Raw genomic sequence first — 14,213 nt, forward strand, 5'->3', positions numbered from 1 at the left:
GGGAAAGTTCAGTTGGGTGATTTTTCTGCTTCATGTGTATCACCTCAGGAGGTCTCAGCTGGAGGGTCCGTGGCTTCCACTCACGTGTCTCGAGCCTGGTGGGCTTGACTGGAACTGCTGAGTGGAGTGTGTTCCCAAGACCTCATGGCATGGCAGTCTCAGGGCAGACAAACTCTCACGTGGTGCCCAGGGCTCCCAGAGAAAGTGTTCCAGGAGACCTGGGTGGAAACTACACAGCTTCTTAGGTCTTTACCCCCAGAAGTTCTAGAATGTCCCTTGGACAGCATTCTGCTAGTCAAGGAGGTCAGTAAGGACAGGCCAGCTCCAAGGGGAGAGGCATGAGACTCCACCTCTAGATGGGAGAAGTGTGTGCCCAGCTGCTCTGTTGTGTCTGACTCTCTGCAACCCCGTGGACTGTAGCCAACCAGGCTCCTCTGTCTGTGGGATTTCCCAGGCAAGAATACTGGAGTGGGCTGCCATGCCCTCCTCCAGGGGATCTTCCCCACCCAGGGATCGAACCCACGTTTCCTGCCTTGGCAGGCGGATTCTTTATCACTGAGCCACCTGGGAAGCCCTGCTGGTGGGAGAAGGAGCAAGCCTTTGTGGCCCCATTAACCTAGGCCATTGGAGAATGGAAGAAATGTCCCCCCAGTGGAGGGTGGTCCCCTGCAGAAGCCTATTGTCATTTTTCTGCAATAGCAAGAAGGAGACTGGAGAGATGAAAGGCAGGTCTTTTTTTTTTTTTTTGGCCCCCCACCCCCACCTCAGCACTGCATGGCATGTGGGATCTTAGTTTCCCGACCCATGGATCTAACCTGCTTCCCCAGCAGTGGAAGGGCAGAGTCTTAACCACTGGGCCTCCAGGGAAGTCTCACAAGGCAGGTCCTGAACACATCCTCCCAACCTCTCCCAGGGACTCAAGGGTGCTGCAAACAGCCTTGGGGACCCAGAGACCCAGGCCCTTCCCTGTGAGTACCCTTTTCTGAAATGAAGAGCTCTCTCTGACCTCCCTCCCTAAGCTTTCGGCCCATCTCGTCTACAAAGTCATATACCTCTGGAGGTCTTGAAAAAACCGAGATGCTCTTCCTGCAGCCACGCTGATGAGGAAACTGATGAGGAAACCGAAGCATGGGCCTCAGACCCAGCACATCCTATAAACATTTACGTGCAGGCCTTTCCTCACCTGTTAAAGACATAATTCTTCATAAACTTTCCCACAATGTTTTCCAGTTCCTAAACATAGGGAAGCAAGGTTATGGGTGAAGACAATCCATGCATTCCCTGACAGAGGTTTATTGCCCTCAGTCCCAGGGCAAACAGAGCTGGCTCCTAGCAGTACAAGGCAGGAAGGAACTCGTAGACCCTTCACACCAAGTGAGTCATGGGGAATGACAAGAGCCCAGAACTCTACAAAAGCTTCTCAAAACTCCCTGAGTAAGGAGTATCATTTAACCTCTTCACAGACGAGGAAGAAATCAACTCAGAGGGGTTAGGGGATTTGTCTAATGGCACACATTTGGAGGTGGTGGCAAAGCTGAGATTAGAACCTAGGTCAGGCAGTGAAACCTCCTTTCAGAAGACAAAAATCCCCTCACAGAAAGGAAGCAGAGACTTCCCTTGCGGCCCAGTGGTCCGGACTTTGCCTTCCGATGCTGGGGGTACAGGTTCGGTCCTTGGTCGGGGACCCAGAATCCCACGTGCCTAGTGACCAAAAAACTAAAACATGAAACAGAAGCAATATTGTAACAAAGTCAATAAAGACCTTAAAAATGGTCCACATTAAAAAAAAAAACCAACCAGAAAGGAAGCAATTGCACTTCTGGGTAAACACGTCTGGGTACAGAGGGTGCTGGTCTTCCTAAAGTCCCCTCCTTCATATCTCCATCATTAGCACTGGAGAGGGTACTAGAGAGGAACCTGAAGCAACGCACAGGACCAGCTTTTCCAGTTAAGCTATGATCTCTCCAGGCCCTGGTTGTCTTCTTTGGCACTTTTGAAAAATATCCATCGCCTCTGGAGATCAGGCTGGCAATATATAAAAGAGAGCTATAAAACTGTCCCTACACTTTGACCCAATGGTCCCCGCTGAGGAATAGACCCCAGGGGAAATATGCAAAAGAGAAAAGCAAGTAAATAGCACCGAGAGGTTTACGGTAACACCATTCACAACAGTGGAAAAATGGGGCATGACCCAATGCCCCAAATTAGGAAAAGGTTATGCGAACTGTCGTACATTAAGACAATGGAATGTTATGTTACTATTAAAGGGAACTGAGTTTACAGATTCTGTTGATACGTCGAAAGGCACATGTAAGATAATCGCAAGAGAAAAGAAAAGAATGTGAAAGAGTATGTTCACCCTGACCGCGGACATAAATCAGTCTGTGTGCTCATCGATAAGGATCAGAAGCCCACAGAATGCTGCAGATAGCTGGTGCTCGACATTTATAGCATTTTTTCCCCTCTAAACTCCATAGTACCTTGAAAAAAGATCCATTATTCACGTTTGTTCCCAGGGAGGAGAGAGGGGATTTCCTCATTCCGGGGCTCAGTATGTGTCTGCAATGTAATATGTCTGTAGGGAGAGCCAGTAGCTGGCTCATCCACATGATAGAAACATGGTGTTCAGGGCAAAGGGAGGGGGTGCCTGGCCTACACTCACTGGGCCATCTCTCTGTAATCACAGATAGTTCTGGGCCCCGCACCCCAGGCCAGATGAGAGCCCATTTCAAGGAGGATAACTAGCATGCGTGGTGACTAAGGACCATGGAATATGGCAAGAGCTTGAAAAGCCTGGGAATATCTGGTCTGAAGCAGAACAACCTATCAGAGACCCAAGAAACTCTCCTCCAGCCCTTGGGAAGCAGTCATTTGAGAGAGGGTTGGGCTTTAGTGGGTTGGGAAGACCTATGGACAGAAGTTATGGAAGCGCAGACTTCAAGCTGACATGAGGAATTCAGTACTCAAGAGGCGGTGAGTCTCACACCGCTAGAAGAATGGAAGCAACGCATGTAAATTTCCATCACATAAATGGCCCTCCAGTTTGACCTTCACCAGCTCCAGCAGAATTACGCATCAACCCAAGGGACAGACACAGTTCCTCTGATTCACGGAGGCCTGAGGGAAAAACATGGTAAAAATAGAATATTCTGCCCTCCATGTACCAAGATAATTTTACTAACCTGCTGTCAGTGGGGTTTCCATTGTCAGCTGTTTTCCTAGGACTGATCCTAAGTGTTTACAAAGTGATGTTGTGGAGAACTACAGACAGGCCAGAGGTACAACCTATAGCTTTCCTGTTTTCCAATGGAAAGAGAATTATCCTGAATTGAGCAGTATCCATGATCTTTGACCTCATCAGTGACGCAAACAACTATGTCTTCAAAAAATTTACCCTAACAGAATGTTGTAGTCTAGTGGCTTCTACACGGTTTAAAATGAGAAGCCCATCAGTAAAAAAAAAAAAAAAAAAAAAACTGAGTATGTACCCCTAATGTCTGGATGTTAATACACAAATTTAAACATGAACTGGCGCTTCCCAGGTGGCGCAGTGGTAAAGAATCTGCCTGCCAGGGCAGGAAACACAAGGGTCGTGGTTTTGATCCCTGCGTGGGGAAGATCCCCCGGAGAAGGAAATGGCAACTCACTCCCATATTCTTGCCTGGAAAACTCTATGGATATAGGAGCCTGATGGGCTACAGTCCCTGCGATCGCAAAGAGCAGGACACGACTGAGTGACTGAACATGCACACCCATGAACTACTATCAAAACATATTAAATATCCACAAAGGTCAATTTCTTTCCTACCTATCTGCAAAAGTATATAAACAGAAGCTCCAGTATTTTCTCTCTAAGCTCCTTGGATCATTTTACTCACCCCTTCCTCCCTGCCCTCAAACTTGAATACTCACTGAGAGCCCATAGCTCATGCCAACAGAGAGGTCAGTCTGATAATACTGGAGCAACTATAATAGGAACAAACACATCGGGCTTTAAGATAATGGGAATATCTAATAAACACTACTACCTCTGGGAAAAAACTGGATCTATTGGTAGGTATTGGAGCTGTGATTTGAGCAACTTTCCCAAACCAGTTTAAAAGTATGATGAATAAAATCTTATACTAAAATATGTGCAACTTTATAACAACTAAATAGAAAGCTTTAAAAAGTAAAGGATAAAAAATAAGGGATCTCATCACTGAATGTCAGTCGTGCTACCTACTGAATGGATGGATTCATCTATTAATTCAGTGTTTATTAAGAACCTACTAAGTACCAATGAGCATTGTGTGCTAAATGTTGGGGATACAGTAAGAGGAATAAAAACAGAGGGCCCCTGAGATTGTGAGATGATAAACAAGTGGATGAGACAGAAAACACACATGCAGATAAACAAATTTCTGATTATAAACTGTGGTCCGTGCCATGAATTAAATAAGCAAGGTGATATGATACACAGGGATGGGAGGAGGGAAGAGACAACTTCAGAGAAGGTCCCTAGGGTGGGCTTCTCAGGAAAGTGATGCTGAAGATTGAGAAGAGGCTGTCACACGGAAGAGGGGAAAGACCTACACAGCACATTGCCAAATGCAAATCGTGACACCCAAGGGCCCAAACCAAAGGGCAAACTCACGCTCACCTTTTAGTTGGAGTCCATCATGTATATTTTCTTATTTTTTTAATTTTTTGGCTGTGCTACATGGCATGCAGGATTTTAGTTCTTTGACCAGGGATTGAGCTGGTGCCCCTGCAGTGGGGGCACCGAGTCTTAACCACTGACTGACAGGGAAGTCACCCATCATGTATATTTTAATGCCCTCTAGGGTGGCTTCCTTGGTGGCTCAGTTGGTAAAGAGTCTGCCTGTAATGCCAGAGACCTGAGTTCAATCCCTGGGTCGGGAAGATCCCCTGGAGAAGGAAATGCCAACCCACTCCAGTATTCTTGCCTGGAGAATTCCATGGACAGAGGAGCCTGGAGGGCTATAGTACATGGGGGTCACAAAGAGTCGGACTCGACTGAGTGATTAACTTTCAGGGTGGCGCTAGTGGTAAAGAACGAGCTTGCCAATGCAGGAGACATAAGAGACACAGGGTTCAATCCCTGGGTTGGGAAGACCCCCTGGAGAAGGAAATGGCAACTCACTCCAGGATTCTTGCCTGGAGAATCCATGGACAAAGGAGCCTGGGGGACTACAGTCCATAGGATCATACAGAGTCGGACACTCCTAAATCAGAGTTGTTTTTTTAGGCTCCCAATGCACTGAGTGAACAGGTATCTGGTGCTAAGAACTTCCCTATAATTGGGCCATTAATGTCCTCATTCAAGGAAGCGCACACACTCTCCTCTCCTTGGTCAAGGCTTCCTGGCAACCTTTCTGGATGACACCGAGACAAGAAGACTTCACAGCTACAGACAAGCTTCCCACTGGCTCTGCCCATGGGGAGCCCTCCTAGTTGAGCAGGGTCACCCAACCCACACCAGTGGGTACAGCAAACAAAACTGTGGGCTTGCTCTAAAGTAGTTCAAATTCCCTGCAAGGGCACCTGACTTATCTTAAAATGTAAAACACCTGGATTGAGTATGTTGTAGTTTCCATGCCTGCTGAAGACGTAAATGCACGGTCGGTAGGTTGGATTTATGAAACGGTACCATCTGGGATTCACATTCTGTCCATTAGGTCGAGCTAAGTGCTGTCAGGAATGCGGGAAGAGCCATCCTGAAATGGGGGAGCAGATAAGCAGTTAAGGCGCCTTAAGTGAACCCAGCTGGACGAGCAGGCCCGTCAGTAGCAGCAGCACACCAGGCAACCCCGCTGAGTCAACTTCAGACTCACTTAACCCTCAGACGTTCGAAAAGCAAAACATCAGTCCTTTGCTGTTTCATCTCACTGGCTTTCTGTGCACTCTTACGTGACGAGAAAACCGGAAGAGAGATCACCCAGACACACTTCAGACTGCAAAGAAGAAGGGTAAGTCTGACCTTGAACTTGAACTTGACTCACACTCTAGGATTTTGTGGAAGACTAAGCACCACAGCTATGACTCTCAGAGGTTCATTGACACTTAGTTCAGTTTTGAATATCGCCAATGAAAGGGTGAGGAGGAAAGTCCCTACATTCTGTTTATAGAAAGATAACCCTGAAGTCAGGTAAAAAAAAACAACAACTGGGTATTAAAATAGTATTAGAAGAGAAAGATAGCTTTCTAATGGGACCAGGAATAGCAGAGACATTTCTGATATGAAACCTTTGTCACTTTAATGTCAAAGAAACATGAGAAAAGGGAACCCTCGTGCACTGCTAGTGGGAATGTAAATTGGCGCAGCCACTGTAGACAACTGTATGGCTGCTGTTCAGTCCCTCAGTCGTGTCCAACTCTTTGTGACCCCATGGACTGCAGCGCGCCAGGCTTCCCTGTCCTTCACCGTCTCCAGAGTTTGTTCAAATTCACGTCCATTGAGTCGATGATGCTATCTAACCATCTCATCCTCTGCCACCTGCTTCTCCTTTTGGCGTCAATCTTTCCCAGCATTAGGGTCTTTTCTAATGAGTCGGCTTTTCACATCAGGTGCCGAAGTATTCAGAGAAGGCAATGGCACCCTACTCCAGTACTCTTGCCTGGAAAACCCCATGGATGGAGGAGCCTGGTAGGCTACAGTCCATGGGGTTGCTAAGTCAGACACAACTGAGCAACTTCACTTTCACTTTTCACTTCCATGCATTGGAGAAGGAAATGGCAACCCACTTCAGTGTTCTTGCCTGGAGAATCCCAGGGACAGGGGAGCCTGGTGGGGTGCCGTCTATGGGGTCACACAGAGTCAGACACGACTGAAGTGACTTAGCAGCAGCAGCTTAAGTATTGGAGTTTCAGTTTCAGCATCAGTCCTTCCATTGAATATTCAGGGTTGATTTCCTTTAAGATGGAAGTACCTAAAAAAACTAAAAATAAAACTACCATATGATCCAGCAATCCTACTCTTGGGTATTTTTCCAAGGCATTGAAACATGTGAAATGTCATGTATGAAACGAGATGCCAGTCCAGGTTCAATGCACGATGCTGGATGCTTGGGGCTGGTGCACTGGGACGACACAGAGGGATGGTATGGGGAGGGAGGTGGGAGGAGGGTTCAGGATGGGGAACACATGTATAATTTTTTTTAATTAAAAAAATAAATAAATAAATAAAAAGGTGAGAGAGAGAAAAAAAAAAAAGAAGAAATTTGAAAAGATGTATGTACTCCCACGTTTGTGTGCATGTAGTCACTCAGTCGTGCCTGACTCTTTGCAATCTCATGGACTGTAGCCCACCAGGCTCCTCTGTCCATGGGGATTCTCCAGGCCAGAATACTGGAGTGGGTTGCCATTTCCTCCTTCAGGGGATCTTCCCACCCAAGGGATCGAACCCAGGGCTCCTGCATTGCAGGCAGATTCTCTACCGTCTGAGACACCAGGGGAGCCCACCCCACGTTTATTGCAGTGTTATTTAAAATTGCCAAGATATGGAAACAACCTAAGTGCCCGTCAATAGAGCAATGGATAAAGAAAACAGTATGTATGTAAATACAATGGAATACAACTCAGCCATAAAAAATACAATGAAATCTTGCCATTTGTGATAATAAGGATGGATCTAGAGGCTAGTAGGCTAAGTGAAGTCAGTCAGACAGAGAAAGACAAATACCATATGATTTCACTTACATGTGGAATCTTAAAAAAAAAACAGATTTACAGAGAAGAGATTGGTGGTTGCCTGAGACAGGGGCTAGGGATGGATAAAATGGGGAAACAGAGTCAAAAGGTACAAATTTCCAGTTATACAATAAATACGTCCTGGGATGTAATGTACAACGCCCAAATTACTATAAATAATAATACAGTGCTGCATATTTGAAAGTTGCTAAGAGAGTAAATCTTAAAAGTTCACATCGAAAGAAACAAATTCTGAAACTTTGTATAGTGAGGGATGTTAACCAGACTCCTTGTGCTGGTTGTTTCATAATATGTACAAATATTGAATCATTATGCTGTATAACTGAAACAACATCATGTTTTGTGTCATTTATACCTCCATTAAAAAAAACACAAATGGTTGTATAAACATGTAATCTGGAAAAAAAGAATGTAATCTGAGCCATTCTCAGTAATCGTTTACACACTTAAAACAGAGAGCAACCAAATGCACAAAAATTCAACCAGGGAAGAAATGTGTATTCCAGAGAATGTAGACCAGAATTGGTTTGATTTTGATTCCCAGCAAAACCTAAAAATTAGTGAATAACAGACGGTAAGTAAACCCTGAGAAAAGGAACAAGTGAAAGATACAACCAAACTAGCTTCAGTTATTTTAAAAGATTTTTTTTAAGATTAATTTAAAAAATAGAGAAGGCTGTGTCCTGCATGCTATGATTTGCAATAGATGTGTAACAAAATCCCTCAGGGTCTCTTGGTCAGAGGAGACACGTGGGTCCCATGTAGAGGTGACGGGATCTGTGGATGATAGAACAAACTGAGTGGGCTGTTGGCCCTGCGTGAGCCTAAAGAGGGCTCCCCACTGTCTGGCCCTAGTCCTGCTCACTGAATTGTTTTTGCTAGCCTCCCAGTGGACACACGGAAGACCGTGTATCCTGTTTATGATTGATGCCACGTTATAAGGGACTGTCGGCACACTGAAGGGTTCCACCCAAGCGTCCACGCACGAGCTATGGGAGCTTTTATGGGCTTCGATTTCCTTCTCTGAGTCTCAGCAAATGAGAATACCTCCTAGAGGCTTTGTGAGAATTAGACTGCACAGCAGAAGTTAATCACCCAGGAGAGAGATTCAGTAAATGTGGATTTCCTTCTAATTTTTAGGAAGGGCTGGGATTCAATATTATCTCGATAGCTGAGATTGATAGATTAAAAACCCGAAACAAAATATAATACAATACACACCTTATCTTAAAATAGACAAAGGGTAGCCAAGGGAGAATGAACCTAATATCAACTTTGATTAAAAAATAGAAACCCTGGGAATGTTTTAATTGCCTACAAGTTCATGGTAAAAGGATAGCTTTTAGACTTCTTTTTAATGTATCTGATTCTGGAATTTTTATTTTTTTATTTATTTTTATTTTTTTGCCACACATGCAGGGAGGGATTGGGGGCAGGAGGACAAGGGGACGACAGAGGATGAGATGGCTGGATGGCATCACTGACTTGATGGACGTGAGTCTGAGTGAACTCCAGGAGTTGGTGAGGGACAGGGAGGCCTGGCGTGCTGCGATTCATGGGGTCACAAAGAGTCAGACACGACTGAGCCACTGAACTGACCAACTGACTGACAGGGTTTGAGGGGATCCTAGTTCTCCCACCAGGGGTCGAACCCCAGCCCACAGCAGTGGAAGCACACAGTCCTAACCACTGCACCACCAGGGAACTTCCAGAGGTAGCTTTTAAAAAGATACACAATCTGAAGATACCTACAGTAGGGCTGATGTAGCGTGGAAGAGGGCTGATGGCTGGGTGTTGCAATTAGACAAAGTTTGCTCAATGAAAGAATGCGTTTCCTAAAAGAAAAAGCTGTTTGTGGATGAAATTAGTTTCCGCATGAGGCCGTGGCACCTCCATTAGGCTCTCTAGGAGGAAAGTACTCTTGTTTAAGGTCTTTCAAGGTCTCTCTCAGCAACACCTGGGGTCCCTCATTCCTGGGCTTCTCTCCCGTGGGCTCTACCCTGGAAGAGAGGTACACATGGCCTTTGCCTGGGTGCTGCCTAACCGCCCGAGCTCCTGTGCAAGGAAGCTCTTCTCATATTTGGAGACTTGGTCTGGCAGCATCACCATGTAGCATTATGATTCTGTTTCTCACCAGGATGAGGCAGTAATAAAATAAAAAGAGAGCAAGTCCCAGTTCTGGAAAGACTGCATGTCTCAATTTCTGCTCACCTTTGAGTTACGTGGAGGTGATAACAAGTACTCAGGTAATGTCTGCACTGACCAAGGAGTAGACCTGTGTTTGCAACATTGTGGTAATCATCAGTTCAAGATACTGTATATTTACTGAGTGATCAAACTGATCTCTTCTTTAAAAATACTTATTTATTTTATTTTTATTTGCTTGGCTCTGCTTAGTCTTAGCTGTGGCATGGAGAATCTTTAGGGTTAGGGTTAATTTGCAGCATGTGGGATCTAATTTCCCAACCAGGGATCAAATCTTGGTCCCCTGCTTTGGGAAATCAGAGTCTTAGCCACTGGACCACCAGGGAAGTCCCTGATGATCTCTTAATAATGAAAAATTCTATAATTCAAATTTGATCCTGTAGGTGATCCTTTTCTTGCTTCTCCATTAGCTGAAAGTATTGTAACAATTTACATCCTAGTCTCATAAACTCATTCAGGAAGGACCATTGAGTCTTTCCTGGAACTTAGTTATTTTTGAAAATTCAAATTGACTCAGATAATGTACTTTTCAAATTTTGTTGTTTACAGAAGTAAGTCATTACTGAGTCATGTTTATAGTAAAAGTAGGCAAAAGGACAGTAACATACTTAAATAAAAGTAACACACCGCATTGAGTCTGTACAGAAATAAATTTGTTTCATATTTACAAATACAGGTACTCAAAATGGACTTCCTTTAAATAAGGTCTTTCTTCTCATCTGCCACCATATTTAGTACATGCCAATGTTATTAAAAACAAAGCTATTTTTTAGTTAAGGGAATAAAAATGCATTTCATCTGCTTTTTTTTTCCCCCCAAAAAAGAGGAAATAATTTCACCATTCTTAAAGTGATCAAAAACATCCAAGTGGACTTTTAGGGAGTTTTCCAAAAGCAAAAGAAAGGGGAAGTTAAATAGAAGAGAATCTGGTACCTGAATGAATTTTTTCCCAAAATATAAAAGATTAGTTTTGCAAAAATCAAAGCGCAGTGTATCTCAGGGGCTCAGAATAGCTCCTGAACTGTCTGGATAAGTATATCAGTTGTTATACAATTTATATTGTTATAAACGTGAATCTGGTGTTAAGGCATGAGAAGAATACACGCTCTATAAATGAGTATATTATGATTTTCTATTGGGACAAGTTGTTATCAGTCATTTTGAATCTCAGACCTTTGCTTGTTAAGCTTTGCACTAAGCAGAGCTTCCAAATTAAGAATAGATTTGAAACACTTTCTTAAATTGCAAACCACGAGACTCCTTGATTGAATCTAACCTGCTTTGTTCTGCCGACTCTCTTGTTTTCACTGGCTAGCAGCCCCGACCCTAGACAGTGGGTCAGGAAGGTAGAAAGACACCCAAATATCCTCCCCAAATAGCTGACATACCTGTAGAGGCAGAGCTGTCTTGACTACACTTCACCATGCTGGCATTTTTCTGTCCAAGTCTTCTCCCACCATGGGAAATTGTCTGTGGACGAATCTATCTTCTAGTCCACTGGGTTACCTTTTCCTCAAAATTCTGTTTACCTGGGGTTCTTCCTTCCTCTCCCCAGAAATCTATTGCCTTCAGTCTTTCTCCTCCTCCAGTTAGCTCTCTGATTGAAAACATAAATATTGAATTTAACATGACTTCTGGGTGCTGTTCAGAACAGTTCTAAGTGGCAAAATATCCCCTGCAAAAGAAGAGAGGATTATGGTGGTGAATGGTACTGAGAATGAATCTGGTGTGGATATACCTGTTGCTATGAGGATAAATCTATGAGAAGTATAATTGAGCTTGTAGCAGGGTCTACTAAAATATAACTTTTCTTTTCTTTTCTTTTTTTTAAATTGTATTTAATTTTTAAACTGTACATAATTGTATTAGTTTTGCCAAATATCAAAATGAATCCGCCACAGGTATACACGTGTTCCCCATCCTGAACCCTCCTCCCTCCGCCCTTCCCATACCATCCCTCTGGGTCGTCCCAGGGCACTAGCCCCAAGCATCCAGTATCGTGCATCGAACCTGGACTGGCATCTCGTTTCATACATGATATTTTACATGTTTCAATGCCATTCTCTCTAATCTTCCCACCCTCTCCCTCTCCCACAGAGTCCATAAGACTGTTCTATACATCATTGTCTCTTTTGCTGTCTCGTACACAGGGTTATTGTTACCATCTTTCTAAATTCCATATATATGCGTTAGTATACTGTATTGGTGTTTTTCCTTCTGGCTTACTTCACTCTGTATAATAGGCTCCAATTTCATCCACCTCATTAGAACTGATTCAAATGTATTCTTTTTAATGGCTGAGTAATACTCCATAACTTTTCTTTTCTTAAAAATTATTTTACTGAAGTGTAGATGATTTACAGTATTGTGTTGGTTTCTGGTGTACAGCAAATTGATTCAGTTATACATATATAAATTTATTCTTTTTCATATGCTTTTCCATTATGGCTTATCACAGGATATGAATATAGTTCCCTGGGCTATACAGTAGACCTTATTTATTCATTCTATATAGAGTAGTTTGCATCTGCTAATCCCAAAATTCCAGTTCATTCTTCCCCCACCTACTCCCCCTTGGCAGCTATAAGTCTGTTCTCTGTGTCTGTGAGTCTGTTTCTTGTTTGTAGATAAGTTCACTTGTCACATTTTTAGTTTCCGCATATAAGTGATATATGGTATTTGTCTTTCTCTGATTTACTTCACTTGTTGTTTAGTTGCTAAGCTGTGTCTGACTCTTTGCGACCTCATGAACTGCAGCATGCCAGGCTTCCCTGACCTTCACTATCTCCTGGAGTTTGCTCAAACTTATGTCCATTGAGTTGGTTAGTATGATAATTTCTAAGTCCATCCATGTTATTGTAAATGGTATTATATCATTCTTTTTTACGATTGAGCAGTATTCCTTTGTATATGTATATGTATATATACACACACACATCCATTCCATTGTGTGTGTGTGTGTGTATGTATATATTTATCATTTCTTTATTTATCTATGGACATTTAGGCTGTTTCCATTTCTTGACTATTGTAAATAGTGCTATACTAAACATTGGGCTAAAACATGAGTTTCTATTTTAAAAAATCAAATGGTATTTTATTATGTGAATGTTGTATACACATAAAATCAATGATCAAGAACAGCTTCAAATAACCTGTGGATGGCCCATTACATTAGTAAGCCTTGCGTTGCACTGCGGCCTGATTTCAAATTTGCAGCACTGCCTATGTTCAATGTCAGATATCTCAGTTTGCAAAGATCCTTTGGCTCTCTCTGTGTAAACAAATGAGACATTCTTTTTTTCTCAAAAATGATAATCACACTATTTGTAGATTGAACCAAGGACATGGGTAGAAAATTTAATGGAAGGGATGGAAGAGAAACAGGAGTTAATGTTGATGTTTCAGGTGCTAATAGGTTTAGGGGAAATTAATAACTTCAGTCATGAAGACATAATCTATAAACTGCTAACATAATGTCCATGTTTGGTGTAGGTACAAAGAAACCAGCTGAGAAGAGAAATTCTGGGAAAGGGACATTGGGACAGAGAGCGATGCATTTGGATGGGAAATTCCCACCTTGGAGGGTGAGATATTTAAGCAGACGTTTCTGACTCAATTGCAGATTTCCAATCAGAAGTTGAATATGACAATAAGTAAATCGGGTGGTGCTAGTGGTAAAGAGCCTGCCTGCCAATGCAGGAGACGTAAGAGACCGAAGAGATGCAGATCTTCCCTGGCTTGGGAAGATCCCTGGAGGAGGAAGTGGCAATCCACTCCAGTATCCTTGCCTGGAGAATCCCATGGACAAAAGAGCATGGCGGACTATAGTCCATGGAGTCGCAAAGAGTCAGACATGACTGAAGTGACTTAGCACGCTCGCACTGGAGACAGACACTTAGCCGTCATCCACACAGGGGTGATACCTAAGGCTCCTAGTAGATAAGGGAGAATGATGACAATCCCTTTGATTTTTATACTATAAATCTTTTCATTGCCTTCTCCTCTGGTGTGTAGCCCATTACTATGTCTCTTCTGTGTCCATCTATTTTGGTTTAGCTTATGTGCTCACAGTGGGTAAGAATGTGTCTAACTCACTTTGAACAGTACACAATTCAATACCATTGCTAAGCAGGCTCTCTCTCTCTTTTTCTTTTTTGTAGTATTTATTTTTAGTTATTTGGCTGCATCAGGTCTTAATTGCGGTACGCAAATATCTGATCTTGGTTGCAGCATGCAAACTCTTAGTTGCAGCATGCAGGATCTGGTTCCCTGAACTGGGATCCAATCTGGGT

Source organism: Bos indicus, chromosome 27 (genome assembly GCF_029378745.1).
Source record: "Bos indicus isolate NIAB-ARS_2022 breed Sahiwal x Tharparkar chromosome 27, NIAB-ARS_B.indTharparkar_mat_pri_1.0, whole genome shotgun sequence".
In the NCBI taxonomy this organism is placed as follows: domain Eukaryota; kingdom Metazoa; phylum Chordata; class Mammalia; order Artiodactyla; family Bovidae; genus Bos; species Bos indicus.